Below are 16,370 nucleotides of genomic sequence, written 5' to 3' on the forward strand. Positions count from 1 at the left end.
AATTTAAAAACAAAAAACAACCAGAACTGACAGAAAATCAAACTGTAAGGAAGTCTGACAACCAAGGAGATAAAGAAGACACACTCACCCAGACCAGTAGGAGGGGCGGAGACGGGCAGCCGGGCAGAGAGGACGCACAGCAAGGCGGCGGCTGGTGGACCCAGCGAGGTGGCGGACTGTGGATCAGGGCGGGCAAGGCTGCAGCTGGCCAGCGAGGCAGCAGCTGGTGGACCCGGCAACAGACCATGCAACCCAGGGCTCCAGCACGGGAAAATAAAGCCTCAAACCTCTGATTGAAAACACCCGTGGGGGTTGAGGCAGCAGCAGGAGAAACCCTCAGCCTCAGGAGAGTTCGTTGGAGAGACCCACAGGGGCCTAGAGCATGCACAAGCCCACCCACTCGGGAATCAGCATTGGAGGGGCCCAGTTTGTGGGTAGCAGGGGAAGTGACTGAAATCCAGCAGAGAGTGGAGCAAGCACCATTGCTCCCTCTCGGTCCTCCCCCACATACAGGGTCACAGCGCAGCAACCAGCGTTACCCTGCCCCGTTGAACACCTAAGGCTCTGCCCGTTTATGTAACAGGCTCACCAAGACAAAAAAAAAAAAAGGCCCAAATGAAAGAACAGATCAAAGCTCCAGAAAAACTAAGCGACAAAGAGGTAGCCAACCTATCAGATGCACAGTTCAAAACACTGGTAATCAGGAAGCTCACAGAATTGGTTGAATTTGGTCACAAATTAGATGAAAAAATGAAAGCTGTGCTAAGAGAAACAAAGGAAAATGTACAGGGAACCAATAGTGATGGGAAGGAAACTGGGACTCAAATCAACAGTGTGGACCAGAAGGAAGAAAGAAACATCCAACCAGAAAAGTATGAAGAAACAAGAATTTGGAAAAATGAGGGGAGGCTTAGGAACCTCCAGGACATCTTTAAACATTCCAACATCCGAATTATAGGGGTACCAGAAGGAGAAGAGGAAGAACAAAAAATTGAAAACTTATTTGAACAAATAATGAAGGAGAACTTCCCTAATCTGGCAAAGGAAATAGACTTCCACAAAGTCCAGGAAGCTCAGAGAGTCCCAAAGATGCTGGACCCAAGGAGGAACACACCAAGGCACATCATAATTACATTCCCCAAGATGAAACAGAAGGAGAGAATCTTAGAAGCAGCAAGAGAAAAGGAGACAGTTACCTACAAAGGAGTTCCCATAAGACTGTCAGCTGATTTCTCAAAAGAAACTATAGGCAAGAAAGGGCTGAAAAGAAGTATTCCAAGTCATGAAAGGCAAGGACCTACATCCAAAATTGCTCTATCCAGCAAAGCTTTCATTTAGAATGGAAGGGCAGATAAAGTGCTTCTCAGATAAGGTCAAGTTAAAGGAGTTCATCATCACCAAGCCCTTATTATATGAAATGTTAAAGGGATTTATCTAAGAAAAAGAAGATAAAAAATATGGACAGTAAAATGACAGCAAATTCACAGTTATTAACAATCACACCTAAAACAAAAACAAAAGCAAATGAAGCAAGCAACTAGAACAGGAACAGAACCACAGAAATGGAGATCACATGGAGGGTTATCAACAGGGGAGTGGGAGGGGGAGAGAGGGGGGAAAGGTACAGAGAATAAGTAGCATAAATGGTAGGTAGAAAATATACAGGGGGAGGGTAAGAATAGTATAGGAAATGTGGAAGCCAAAGAACTTATAAGTATGACCCATGGACATGAACTATAGGGGGGGAATGTGGGAGGGAGGGGGTGTGCAGGATGGAGTGGAGTGAAGGGGGGGAAATGGGACAACTGTAATAGCATACTCAATAAAACATTAAAAAAATTTAAAAAGACAGTTTTGGTGAAGTAAAAACTAGGTACCCCCCCCCCAAAAAGTAGGTACCAAAATGTGTAAAATAGGTACCAAACCCCAAATCTGTAAAGACAGATTAAGTCCGCAGGATAGAGCAGTCAGATGAAGGCAGTGTGGGCAAGTGGAATGGGGGAAGGACCTAGAATGAGGACCTGAGGTCACACTTGAGCCCTCCGCCCATCACCAGGTGCCCATCGCATCCCCTTGCTTCACTTCCTCACCTTTACTGCAGCGGTGGGCACCTGCGCCGCACCCCGGGACTGCTGGGAGTACCAAGCAGCAGGAGATGAAAATGCAGGCTCGTGTTCTGTACACCTGGGAAGCTGCCGGCTGATGTCGGGGAGCACACTTTGGGGGGAAGGCTCTCATTTCCTACTCTGACTTACTTTCCCTCTTCTGCCTTAAAAAAGTCAAATAGTGATAAAAGGCACTTAAGAAAACCAGCCTCTTGCCCTTGTGACCCTCCCCTGATTGCCAGTCTCCAGGCCACTGCTTTTACCCCTGCTGGCGTGTGCCTTTGGCCCTGTTTCTGGTTCCGCTCTTTTAGACCCTCTACTGACTGAGAAGATGAGGTTTCAGCTCACACCCCTTCATCTTTCTAATATTATATCTTAACTTTCTGTTAAATTTATACGCGTGTCCTTGTTACTATGTCCACAAATGCTATGCTCTAAGCCAAATAGTATTCTACGATTTCTTCCAGTGAAACTTTTTTTTGTTTGTTGTATTGGACTTAAAAGGTATCCCTTTTAAAAACATTTTCTTTGAAAATCTGACTGGAATGGCTCTTTTATACCTTTCATTAGAGTTCTTCCAAAAGCCAAATCTTTTTCCCCCAGCTTTACTGAGATACTGTTGACATAGGCATATGGAAGTTGAAGGAGCGCAGTGTGATGCTTCGATGCCCATAAATACTGTGACGTGGTCACCACGATGAGGCTTGTTAGCATCTCCGCCCCTCACATCATGGCCATCCGCACACTGAATCTGACAGACAGCTCTAGTTTCATTCACCTTCTAAGACAAATCCCTTCTAGAACCCCCCCCCCACCCCGTCTCCTGCCCCCGGCTAGGCACGAGGCATCTCCCACCCCTGTTGGCCTTTTCCTCCCTTCCCTGTTTGGTCCTCTTTCCTCGGTTCACTATTTCTTGTCGGTCAACAGGATTTCCCAGTTGCTTTTCAAACACGGATGCAAGGAATAGGATGGTGGGTTGAAATGTTTTGTCTCAGAACTTGGAAGATGTTGCTCCCATTCTCCTCTGTCTTTTCGTGTTTCTGTGAGGAATCCATTCCTACCCCCAGTCCCTTCATGCCGCCTGTCATTTGTAACACCTGGCAGGTTTAGATGTCTTTCCCGTAGCCCTACTCTGGGATTTCTTGGTGTCTGTAGGTCTTTGGCCTTTCGTCATGAGCAGCAGAAATGCAGGTTCTTCAGTCCTGAGAAATGCTTTTTGTGGTGTTTTTGCTAGTTTCCACCCCCCTACCTTCTGTTCTGGTTGTATGTGTATGTTTTAAATTTCAGCTGGTTTTTTTTTTTTTTTTTTAGTTTTCAAGTGTTTTCTTTTTCTTATATTATCCCTATATTAAAACATTCTGTTCTTGTTCCTTGGATTCAATTTATTTTATCACAAGTATTCTTTAAATTACGTTGAAGCTTTGTTTAGCACACTGCATTACCTTTCGCTGAGTTCAATTATTTATATTTTGGTCTCTGTCACAGTGCAAGCGTGGCTGACGACCAGAGATCCGGGTGGAAGGGGGAAGCACTGAACTCTCTACTAGAAGGGTGTGAGTCAGTGTGTGTCTTTGCACACGAGCTGCTCACCCAGGGCAGTTACAAACTGGAGACGTAGTGGGGAAAGTATGTTTTCCATTCTGTTCTGCTCCTAGTGGGTCTATTTAGATGCTCTATTTTCTAAGAGTTCTCCTTCACTTTATCTTCCCATTTATTCCATCACTTTAAAACATATTTCAGCTGTCCCCTTTTTTAGTTTCTGAGGATTCTTCCTTATCTTATCCTTTAGGGGTCATTACCGTTCTTCAGAGAAGTTTCTTCCCTTCTCCCTGCATGGTAAGCCTGGGACATTTTGATTTTGATTTTGATTTTGATTTTCCATTAGGAAAGGGGCTTTGGGAGGGGAAGCCTTATCATGCAGGGTGCCGGAACGACACCTCGCCCTCGCGTCCCCAGACTGCTGTCCCAGAAGGTTGTAGCCTCCTTCTCCAGAGTCAACCCAAGAGCTCGGGGTGGGGGGCAGGGCCTAACAATCCAACTGCCGGCACAGGGCAGGGATGCAGGCAGGGGTCTAACCGCTCCTTTCGCAGACTTTCAGGCAATGTCCTTACATGTAGTCCCCTTACATGTAGTCTTTCCATTGTACCTGTTAAGGCCGGCCAACCATTCTTCCGAGCTCCTGGTCCCTCAGGAGGGAGTGTGATTCGGAGGCAAAGGTACGGACTTCAGAAATGGTTCGGTCAACATTCTAACTCTCACCAGTTGGACAAATTTGTTTTCTGAACGATTTCTGATTTGATTTCTCTGAACCTCTTCTCTTATCCATGAAAAATGCCTCCTTCATGCATGGTTATGAGACACCAGCGAGTTTCCTGAGTGCCGTTACTCTCTTCTGCTCCACTAGGGTCCTTTCCTCCAATAGTTACCCCCTCTCTGTCATCAGCATCTCTCCTGATGGCCTCTAGCTGCCAACCCCAAAGCCCTGTCTTTTCTGTTCCTCTGTGTCCCGGGCCTTGTGTACCCCGACTGCAGCTCCCTCCGCACCACTGAAATGGTTCTCGTCGAAGACCGAAGACCCTCCACGTTGCATTTGACATTTCCCTCTGAAGGCATTCATGTGCTCGGGGGGGTGGGACCCCTTGGGATCCAGCTGTGGAACTGGTGCTGTATTAGGCAGTGGGGAAGGCGACGAGATCCCTGCCCTCCTGGGCTTCACGGTCTAGCAAGGGAGGAAGAAATCAAACGCTGGCAAACGTGACAACGTTGTGGGGGCGGAATCATTGGGTAGATGGGAGCACAGGCAGTCTGTAGAGTCCTGGAAGGCAGATCAGAAATGGAGGCCTGGGGGACATGCGGGGCTGTGGCAAACGAGAGGAAGGAACTGATAGAAGAGGTTCAAGAAGCAGACGTGGCTGGACCTGGAAGAGGGCTGGGGGAAGTAGTGGGGGCAGGAAGCGGGGTTTCTGTGGAACTGAGGGGCACTGGCCGAGGAATGGAATCAGCTTGGCTGACTGAGGAGGGTGCCGTCCCAGGACAAGTAGACAATCACATCTAGATTCACAGTGACCTGTGTGGAGTGACAGTTATGTGTTGGCTTTGAAAATAGAAAGTTGTGTTTTCTACAGGCTCCTAAAGACAATTGTTGTGGGAGAGACTTAGGCAAACCGATTTCTTCAAGTTATGCTTTCTTGTTTTAAATATCTCAAAATGCCTTATGAATCTCCAACGATGCCAGAACTCCTTTTATCAGAGGAGACTCCAGCTGCTGGCATAATAAGGCATGTGACTCAATGGATTCGCAGTCAAGAAAAATTAAAGATTATTTTAATTCCAGGCAGCAGAGGGCGATCCTGCCTTCCTTATCTCGATGGATACACATACAGGAGACAAGGTCGATGTGAAATCAGTTAAAATAACCCTAGTGCTAGCTTGAACTTCAGGGGGAGCCTTTTCTGTTTCCCGCATGGTTCCATGCCATGTTTACATCCACTGTTGCCGAAAAGTCACCTTTAAAATTGTTCGAATGAGATGCCAGCTGATGCCAAAACAGATGCAGGTGGGAACATCCTTCTGAGGAATCAAACAGCATGACCTGAGTGTGTTCACATCTTGAAACGGGACCTTGCATTGGTCATTCCCAACGGCTCTTCATTATAACCAATAATGGAAAAAAACACCATAAGAACCTGGAAAGCTGCATCGGGATGCCCCACCACCTCTGTTGCAATGAGGAGGGGTGGTGAGATGTGGAAGGGGCACAGCCCCGAAGAAATTGTGCACAGACTTCTGGTATCTAAGCAGGGAGAAGAAACTCAAAAAAGGACGGCAAGGGCCTAGGGTGCTTCGAGGAGCAAGCTCTAATAGAGTAAGGAAATATGTACTAATAGCTGGGCCTGTCAGAGAACTGGTGCCCCAGAAAAACACATTTTTTTATGGCATGGTGCCCTACAGAGGATCGGTAAAGCCCTGTGCCTAAGAGAACGTACAGGAACATTTTAGTTAAAGGAAGGTTGGATGCCATAGGATCCATTGCCAGGAACTAGATAGATAGGGGTGGAACTAGAGAAAGAGAGAGATGAGAATATAGAGGTTTTAAGGTTTAGTAAGTAATCCCTTTTTCCTGCCTCTCCTGGGTGAGGAAGCAGTGAGGGGAGAGGAGCACAGGAGTCTAGCAGCTGCAAAGCCAGTCTGGCCCTTTATCACAGACAAGGCTGCTCGGAGCCCACAGCTGCACACCTGTGACGGCAGGCGCTGGCTGCCCTTCTCCCAGGGACGAGGTAACTTCTCCACCCGCTCCAGGCAGCTGCACGCCCTCTGCTGATAAAACATGGGGCAGAGAACACCTGCTTCCTGGACTGCTCGGTTCGCAGCAAGAGGAAGGGGCCGACGGCAGGTTCTCCTACTCTGCCCCTCAGATACGTGGAAAACGGGGAGTGAAGAGAGATGAAGGGAAGGGCCAAGGGGTGGACGAGCTGTAAACGCAGGAGCAGGGAGTTGGCCTCCCCTCCGAACAAGCGTTGTTGAGACTCTCTGATTTGCATGGGCGTGGTCATGCATCAGGGAACCAGAGAGCCGCCCTTTGTCAATTTGCCATCTCAGTTCTCCTTGTAACGAAGAGTGATTTTTTACAAAGATTCAACTCAGGGAAGTGAAACTTGTTACTTTGTCCATGGCTCTGGAAAAGGGTAGGCTATGTTAAATTACCCACTGAGTATTAACTCACTGTGCGGTTAAATGGAAGGGTTGGTGAAGAGGTTGGGGGTGAGAACAGTTGGTCAGAAGTTCTTAAGTGTTTGTTTTTCAAAGGTTAGCCCTTCCAACACATTTCACACTCACTTCCCGTTCTTGTTACAATCCTGGGCTAATCCCTGGGCTAACACATTGATCCCTAGAGGAAAAGCCTGGGACGTATATTTTAACAAGCTCCTTAGGGTTCACCAAAGCTGGGGAACTGCTGCCTTCCATGGAAATTACAAACACCTTGAAGCAATATGAACAAACTAAAGTAAAGTAATGAAGTTATATGTACAGCAGGCCATTACTTACATTGAATTATTCATGCTAGTCTCCTGATCCGGAGTCACACCTGCCTCCCACGCTGTACTCCAAAGATTCCAAACGTGTTTTACTTTTAAGAGTACATTTGAATTTCAGATGTCTGACATTTCCTAGCAGTCGTTAGTCCACATGTTCCTAAGCCAATGGTCCCAGTCAGGGCACAGCTTCTTACCTGAGCCTCTAATAGGGTCTTTGATCCAGAACCAGGCTTATTCCCCTCCTACTGGGCTTTGGCATCTAATCAGCACGTATTTTTAAAAATGTCAAAGTCCTCTTTCTTTTAGGAAAAAGATTTCACTTTTCCCACTAGCTAAGCGTTTGAAGCCAGCGTTTCCCGAACTTAATGTGCGGCGGAAATATCTAGAGGGCTTGCGGTGTCTGCAAGGGGCCTGACTCAGCGGGCCTGCGATGTGAGCGGGGTCCCCGTGCTGGGCCGTCACCGCCCCGGCTGCTGGGGCAGGAGCCGCCCTTCAGCCTGCTTGAGCGCCCGCCCCGCGAGTCCCGATTCTCCTCCTGCCTCTATCACCCACCACGGGAACTAACGCGGGGTCGGCCGAGAGCCGTGCTCCTGCCCGGAAAAGCCTCATCAGTCCCGGGAAGAAGCCCTGCTCGCCTGCCCCTGTCTCCCCGGCTGTCACTGGCCCCTTCCTCGAGGTGGCAAGCGCCCGCGGCTTTCAAGCACACCTACACGCTCCGCTGTGGGCGGCGGCACCTAGAGTCCTCTGTGCTCGCGTTCGGCTAACGGCGTGTGCACCGTGGACTGATCTTTGCTCAGAGGGCGGCGGAGACCAGACACTGGGCGCTGGGGCGCAGCTCCCACAGGGCAGGGGAGGGAGGGAGTCAGAAATGGATCCCTGAGCGGGAGATTCATAGGTTCCTTAATTCGTTCTCTAGCTTTCCCCCATGTCTTTGTAAAATTGCCACTGGTACAACTCGAAGGTCCAGAGGAAAGATTCTCTGTGTACCTGGGACTCTTTCCTGAGCCCTCTCCCAGGGGGTCTTGGGCAAGAATTAACTACATCTTCAATCCAGTCTGAAGCTTACTTATTCCCTTTAAATGAATGGGTTCAGTGTCTGCTAGTCAAAAATGCTCAAGCTTCCTTTGTCTCTGTCCTAAGACTGTGTCTGATATTGAAGGACATAGCTTACTGGACCTTGTGGCTTTGGGGGCAGTCAGTGTCCCCAGGGAGCCCCAGAGACCTCGTGCCACCCAATGGCTGTCCTTGCCTCGGACAGTGTTTCCTCCCCACCCTGGGGTGCAGGCGCCCTGCCAGCCCACAGTGCGGACGTGTGGGCAGGCATTGCTCAGGGCTGTCCCTGTGCCTCTGGTGGAGCTCTCAGAGCTGCCTCCTGGGCTCCCGGTTTCACCCAGGTCCTGCAGGCCCCACAAACGACCTGAGGGCAGGCTGAGGTGCCCATTGGTCTCCAGCTGCTCCTTGTTGTCCCGCAGGGGTTCATTCAGGATGCCTTGTCCCAGGGGAGGCAACTCCTTCTGGCTATTTCCCCCAGGAAGAAAGGCAGGTGTGTCCAGGTCCCGGACAGCGTCCTCAAGCAGGCTGGGGCTGTGGACCTGGGACACTGGGTAAGGTGCCAAATCTCTCTCTGCCTAAGACGCTTCATCTGTGAAGTGGAAATAGTGATAGCTAATGTTAATTGAACACTTACTCTGTGTCTGGCACTTTTTAATGTGCTTTACATTACAATGTGCCAGGTGGTTTCCAAGCCTGTGCTTCTCAAATTCTCTGTGACAAATGACTAGTTTTGTTCTTTAATTTCCATTTATCACAGCTTTTGCAGAGTGCAATAAGAATGAATTCATTGGACAAAAGAAAAAACTATAAAACTTGTACATATTGTTCATTGAAAGTGTATGTATAAGTGATTATACATACATACATGTATGTATATTTGTATATACATACATACACTAATGATTTGTATAATCATTATTATATCAATAACTTGTTATTTCACAGTCGAAAGTTCACAAAAAGTTATGAGTGAGTGAAGAGGCGACTCCCATATTAAGGCCCCTTAACACACACTTTGAATAAATGCCATACATGTCAACATTGAACGTTTATAATGGACAAATGAACTTTCTTCTTGCTTTAGAAACCCAGCAATTCAATGAGGTTTGATTGCCAAGTTTCTCAACACTCTCTACTTAACTGTATTTTCCTATTACCTGCTTTCTGACCGGTAGCCAGCGACTTACGGACGGCATCGGTCCTAAAACGCACCCGGAGAAGCACTCGTCTGCGTGCGTTAACCTAACCCTCACAATGCGTCTACCAGGGCCGTATTATTGCGCAACTACTGAAAGCAACTAACAAGTGTTAGAGTTCGGGACCCAAGTGTTGGGGCCCTAAAGCCCCAGCTCATTTGGTGTTTTGGAGGGGGAGGAGGGATGTGCCAGATAGATGTCTGTCCCCATCTTGCAGACCCGGGTGGAGTGAGCTAATGAGCAGCGGAAACCAGCAAGTGAGATGAGGTAGCCAGGGCATAGGGTGGGATTAGGGTGGGCCTGGGTGGTATATGTCTTCCACGACCGAAGGAGGGTGTGGCGAAGGTCAGATAACCTGTGGTGGGGGCCCAGCTCTGAGCCCTGGGAGTGAGGGGGGCCTGCGACCTGAGAGGCCCCCGTTGCTCCGTGGTGATTTTATCTTTCCACTGGAAGGTACGGAGGAGAACATGCAAAGGCTTGCCCACCTGTTCTGTCCAGCAAAGATCCCGCAGCCAAGGGCCGGCACAGACAGCTGAGCGTGAGCTGGCGGGACAAGGGTGCCGATGAACTAGTGCAGCTGAACCAGACCTTGCCCTGCTCTCCGTGCTGCTGCGTATCTGTGCCATTTAGAAGGGAGGCGTGGCTCCAAATGAGTCTTTATTTCTGTAAAGTTCCACTTTCAAAGTGAATGGTTTCAATGGAAAGAGAATAAAACGTTTCTGGCACTTTCTCTTATTCTTGCTAAGACCATAAGAACTTGGGCAATAGTCTCCCCATGGTACAGCAGAGAAACAGGTTAGAGGATATATTTCCTGAGCTGTCTTGCAGGGAGGAGCCTGGGTTAGAAACAGGAGATGCTGTTCCTGACAAATGCAGGCAAGTGGGAAGAAACTAAGACAAAAGTAAGGGGTGTGTGTGTGTGTGTGTGTGTGTGTGTGTGTCCCCGCTATGGGCGGCAGCTCTCTGACTTTCTCACAGAGAAACTCTCTGATGCAGCCTGGCTCCCTAGAGGTGACCATGGGTTAGCGGGAAGCAATGAGACTGCAGGCAGCCCTCCCTTCATTGTGCTTCACGGATGTTGTGATTTTTACAAATTGAAGGCAAACCCGTCCACCAGCAAAAAAGATTACAACTCACTTTGTCACGATACTTGCTTTATTGAGGGGTTCTGGATCAGAACCTGCAGTGTCCGAGGTGCATCTATCTCGTTAATGGTAGACACTCAAGTTATTCGATGTAGATTAGGAGGGAGATGAGGTTTAAGAACTGGGCCACTGGTGGCCATCTGACGTGCTGCACCTACTCTGTCCTCTGACCTCTGTCCTCCGGACAGGCCTTTCTCCGGGACCAAGGGTCAGCCCTGGGCCTGGTGCTCCATTCCAAAGCACTCAGTCCCTATTTCAAACTGCAGAGAGAAAGACTACAACAGCTTAGCCTAAAACACAGTGTGATCATGTCACTCATAAAACCCTTTAACGACCCCCTTCTGTCCTTACGCTGAAATACAAACTCTTTAACAAGGATGGCGAGGACCTTTGTAACTTACCCTTTAAGGCAGGCAGATAATGCCCCCCAAAGGTGGCCCATGCCCTAATCCCCAGAACAACCTGTGCATGAGTTAGGTCACACGGCAAGGGGGAATTAAAGTTGCTAATCAGCTGGCATTCGGATAGGGGAGAGCAACCTGGATTATCCAGGTGGGGCCAGTCGTTTTCACATTCCTTCATTTTAAAAAATATACTAGAAACCTCAAAAAAATAGAAGTGACCTAGCCCTGTTTAAAATCTCTATGAGACTCAGTCAATTTCACTGACCACGTCAAGGAAGTGAGAAAACAGAGGGCTTCTCTGTGACCCCTGGACCACCCATTTCAGCATCACCTGCAAATTCAAGGGCCTTCTCCTAACCTACTGAGTCAGAAGTATTGTGCTAACACCCGGGGCGAAGAGCTTGCATCTGAAGCAAGTTAAGTTACACAAACTCAAGCCTGACGGCACACGGCTGGGGAGTTATGGGCCATTGGACACTGGATGTCCCAAGGAAGGGAGCAAGGCCGAGGTTAGGGAGGAAGCCAAAGGCCTTGGTGAATATGAAGGGGGTGACAGAGGTGAGGGGTGGACCAGCGATGGTCAGAGGACAGCATGACTCTCTGGGAAGCAGTTTCTCCTGAGGTGACTGAGTGACAGTAGATATGTATCTGGCTCATTGTCTTTTCCACGCTTTTTCACGATGTCACCTTGTTTGAGCTCCACAGTCACACTCGGACATTCTCAGGTGGGCAAAGTAATAGTCAAAACCATCCAGCCAAAGAGGCAAGAGATAAACATGCTGCCTCCTGGCCTCACCCTGAGGCCCCTCCTTGGCATCCCACCCCTGGCAACCCCCGGATGGAAACAGCAGATAGCAAGCTCCCACGTGGCTCTGCTGATATTTAGCCCCCATGCTCGATGGTGACTTGATAAAGAGTTACTGATGGAGTTCAGCTTTCTATAAGGAAATGTGGAACTTATGAAATCCTGACAGCTTACTAATAATTCAGGATGACCTGTACTCAGGATGAAAATTAGCTTCTTTGTCTGAGGGCAGAGAAAGGAAAGTTAAGGATGATTGCCCGCTAACTTGAAACAGGCCTTGACCACATGGCCCCTCTGCCCACTTAATTTGTTTCTGGGCCCTCTGTGAGTCACATTCCTGACCGTCTGCAGAGCCGGTAGGCAGGACAGGAAGTGAGGGCCCGGAGGTTGGTTGGGACACAGCAGAGTTTGAGCTCCAGATACCCAGCCGGTCACAGCTACAACTTTACCGTCTTCCCGGGGGACCTTCTGAAACCTGGGCTTCTGGCCGGAGTGACTCAGGGATTGCCAGTCCTGTCGAGGCACCATTTCCCATGTGTTTGTCTATCCCTTGGCCAGAGATCATCCTGGCCCCTACTTAGCTGCAAGCATCCCTTTCCTCAGGAGTCTCTGCTTCAGCTGTCAACTTCTCGGGAGCTACAGCAGGGTGGGCAGCACTGCCCTTAGTCCTGGGCAGCAGGGGCCTCCGCGGGGCCAGCATGTCACACACGTCACAGACACTGAATCACAAACCCTTCCTCTGTCTTTGTGGTCTAGTAAGAGTTGTTTTTTAAATATGTTTTGTAACCAGTTGAACGAATAAGAATTATTGGAAAGGGACAACTGTGTTTTCTTTTCTCATGCCAGATGTGTTGTTCCAACACACATACGCTTGTATTCTCTGACTCTAGCTGGGTGTCCCATGGCTTAATTCAGTGCTGACACTTCCAGAGTTAGCGCAGACCGCGCAGGGGAAGGGGCCTGTGTCACAGGGCTGCCCCACTTCAGGCACCATTTGCAAATGGGGTGTGCAGGCTTGCACTTCAGCCCGGCTGACCGCAGCCTCAGGCGGCCCACTCTCTTGCAAACGTAATTTGCTGGAAATAACTAGGGGACAGCCAAAGGGAAGAGATACACAGGGCATGGGAGATGGACACGCCCACTCCAGGTGGGCTGCCCCCTTAGCACGTTTGTGTTCTCCCGGCCCAGAAGCTCCCTGACTCTCCTTGTTCAAGAGTGTGTATCTAAGGTTTTCATGTTGGTGTGACTGATTAAGGCATTGGCCATTGGTGACTGAACTCAAGCCCCTCTCTCCTCCCTGGAGATCAGGAGATGAGGTTCCTGGTGACCAGCCCTCATCCTGAAGCCATCCCGGGGCCTTCTCATGAGTCACCTGAGTATGAACTCTGGTGTGGTTGAGAGGAGCTTGTTATGAGTAATGAAGACACCCTTGTCACTCAGGAAATTTCAGGGATTAGGAGCTCGGTGCCAGGAACCAGAGATAAAGACAGATGTATTCATTTTTTAAAACTTATACTATAGATATACACTGTCCCAATATACACTGTACAGATATACACGGGGCTCCCCAGGCCAGGGGAGGTTGTGGGAATGGGAATCTGTGAGTGTGGGCTGGGGAGGTGAAAATCAGTGTGGATCCACAGAAACCAGAGACACAGCGGCTGTTCTGGCTTACAGGCGAGTCTCACCAGGCTCCCCAGATCACTGTGCTCCCTCCATTCTCTGAGCCTGTGTGATACAGTTTGGGAGATATTTAGAACTGCCTGCAGATTTTCAATTGGAAAAGTGAGAGAGATGGAGGAAGGAAACCAGCGTGACCAGTGAGTCTCTGCCATGGATTTGGCTTCAGTCATGACCCAGGAGTCCTGTGTTTGGGCCACAGGTTCTTGGGAGGCAGGGCTGGCCCAGGGTGACTCATTTAGCCTCTCAGTCATAAAGGCAGTCCTTGGGGAACAGGAGGTAGCTTGTTTGATAACTTTTAAACATGAAGACATCTGGTGCATGGTCCTTTAACTCTACGCTCCCTCCAGGCCCCGCAAATGCTAGGGATGAGCCTAAACAACCATCTCTCTGGACCTAGAACTGGCAGGGAAAACACCCCCTCTTCCCCGATGGTGAAGACCTCAGGCTGCTGTAGAGAAACCCAGCATACGCCTCTCCCTACTGCCTGGGCTGCAGCAGGCTGGCATGGGCACAGACAGGAGGAGGGTTCGGAACAGCGTGAGGACCAGGAGGAATATGCATCTGGGCCACTCTGAGGTGGCCCCAGGGGGCCCTCGGTCTTCTGCCACGGGGCTGGGTAGGGCAGGACCTTGAGGCTCAGAGCTGTACCTCCTTCATTTCCAACTTCCCTGCTCCCACTCAGCAGACAATCTGGTTTAAAAATTATCCTCTTGCCCCCAGAGTTGTCTCTCCACAAGGAAAAAGGCGAGAAGAAATGTTTTTCAGCTTGGACCTTTTGTCCGTACCTTCTGAGGATCAGAGGCCCATTCAGCTGAGCTGGTCCCTCACCACCGGACAACTGAAGGAGCGTTTCCTTAAAGTCGGCTCTTCGGTGCATCATCAAGGCAGAAAGGACACCTGGCTCCCCAGCAATACACAACTAGTCCGTCTCTCGGTGCACAGCGGCCGGGGAAGAGCCAATGGAATCTTATGCTTCAATAGTTCATCTGTTGTCTAAAATCGAGGACAGATGCAAGACAATCAGCCCAAACAAATTGCCATTTTGTGCAGCTGTGGGTTTAAGCTGGTCCCACTGGGCTTTGCTTGCGATTATTTCCGAGTTGGAGGAAGGTGGTCTCGGGTATTAGCTGATCAGCACCACCATTGTGTGCCCCGCCGATTTCTCCTCACGAGGGGCTTCTTTCCTGCTGAGACTTGGTGTTGATTTTCTTTTCTTTTCCTTTTATGTGTTTTTCCAGAGATTTTACTTTTCTCCTGTTTTAAACTGAGAAAAGTGAAAGAAAACACATACCCCAAACATATAAAAACTGATTTCATTTAGTCAAATGTATGTATTTTTAAGTTAAATTTATTGGGGTAAAAATAACATAATTTTCGGGTGTACAAGATGATAATTCTACATCTGTGTTGGATTTTAAATGGGAAATACTGGCCGTGTGTGCTGGCTACACAGCTCTTTGCTTCCTGAAGACGGCCACCAGGGGGCAGCCCACACATAACTAGGCCCATGTTTGTGAGGGAGGCAGTAAGGATGGCCTGAGGGGCAGGCCTGAGATAGGGCAAAACTGGAGAGATTTGGAAAAGGGAAGCTACGAGGAGACCAGGAGACCTACCCTTGCCCTGGAAGATCCCTAGAATCAGCCTGCAGAGATGAAGAGGCTGTGAAGGAAGTGCAGACAGGAGCTTGCGTGGCTGGTGCCATGTACCGGGGACAGCTCGACTGCTATTGATTTTGGAGCTGTAAATAACTTTTAACAAATAGGCGAATTGACGTATAAGGACCCCATGACTGATGGAGTTCTACTGAACGTGGTCCTTGGTGTATGCGGTTGTTTTTAATCATAGCCCAGTGTCTCTTGTCCTATTGACAGGTCGGTCTCTATCCTTTCCCCTTGACTATGGGGAGATACCCCAGTGGTGTGAGCTCAGTTCCAATTTGTGCAATGGTGACTGGGCGTTTTAATGGGAAAATGAGAGACAGTAGAGATGAGGAGTGAGCAAGGGCTCCAGTATGGTCAGAAAGTGAGAAACAACTAACATCAGATAAGAGGGATGTTTGGTGTCGGTGTGAGTAGGTCATTTGCGCCTGCTGAGGGGCACTAGTCCCACCCAGGCGGGGAGACAGGTGCCCTCGGCTTCCTGATGATTACATTCCAAAGCAAGGACTCTCAGGTCCTTGAGAACAACAGTCCTGGGCTGTAGGAGACACATACACATCTCTAAAGGGACAGAGAAAGGATTCCCAATGATAAACTTTTAACAAGTGCTCTAAGAATAGGGAGGTCAGGGGCCCATGGGAACAAATTCTAAATTTCCTTGGCATGCTTGATCTTTCCAGACAGAAACTCAAGGTGGGCTGAGTCATCCCAGGGACACAGTCTTAGGCTGCTAGAAGCCAAGGTCAAGTCTCTTAGTGCAGGGGTTTGGATGAAGTCATTCACGACAAGTTTTTGCAGTTCTCAATATGGAGCAGAGACAAGCCGGCCCTCTGTGTCCCATCGGAATCCTTGACCCACAGAATCGGTGAGCACGAGAAAGTGGTGGCTGTTCTTACACCACTACATTTGGGAGTAGCTGGGGATGCAGTAATAGTATTGGGTTGGCCAAAAAGTTCATGTGGTTTGTTTTTCCATAAAATAAAAGACACATTTTTCATATTCACCAATAACTTTATTGATTTGGATATTTTTAGTATGTTGGCTATCTTCCATGTGCTATAACATTGATCTCAATTAATGTCTTGATTTGATCGCTGTCAACTTCAACTGGTCTACCCAACTGTGGAGCATCTTCCAGCGAGAAAACTCGAGCACAAAGCTTCACAAACCACTTTTGACACATTCAATCAGTCACAGCATCTTCTACATACACTGCACAAATCTTTTTTTGCATTTCAGTTGCATTTTTACCTTTCTCGAAACAATAAAGCATAAATGCCAAAAA

The sequence above is a fragment of the Desmodus rotundus genome, chromosome 1 (assembly GCF_022682495.2).
Source record: "Desmodus rotundus isolate HL8 chromosome 1, HLdesRot8A.1, whole genome shotgun sequence".
Taxonomy (NCBI): Eukaryota; Metazoa; Chordata; class Mammalia; order Chiroptera; family Phyllostomidae; genus Desmodus; species Desmodus rotundus.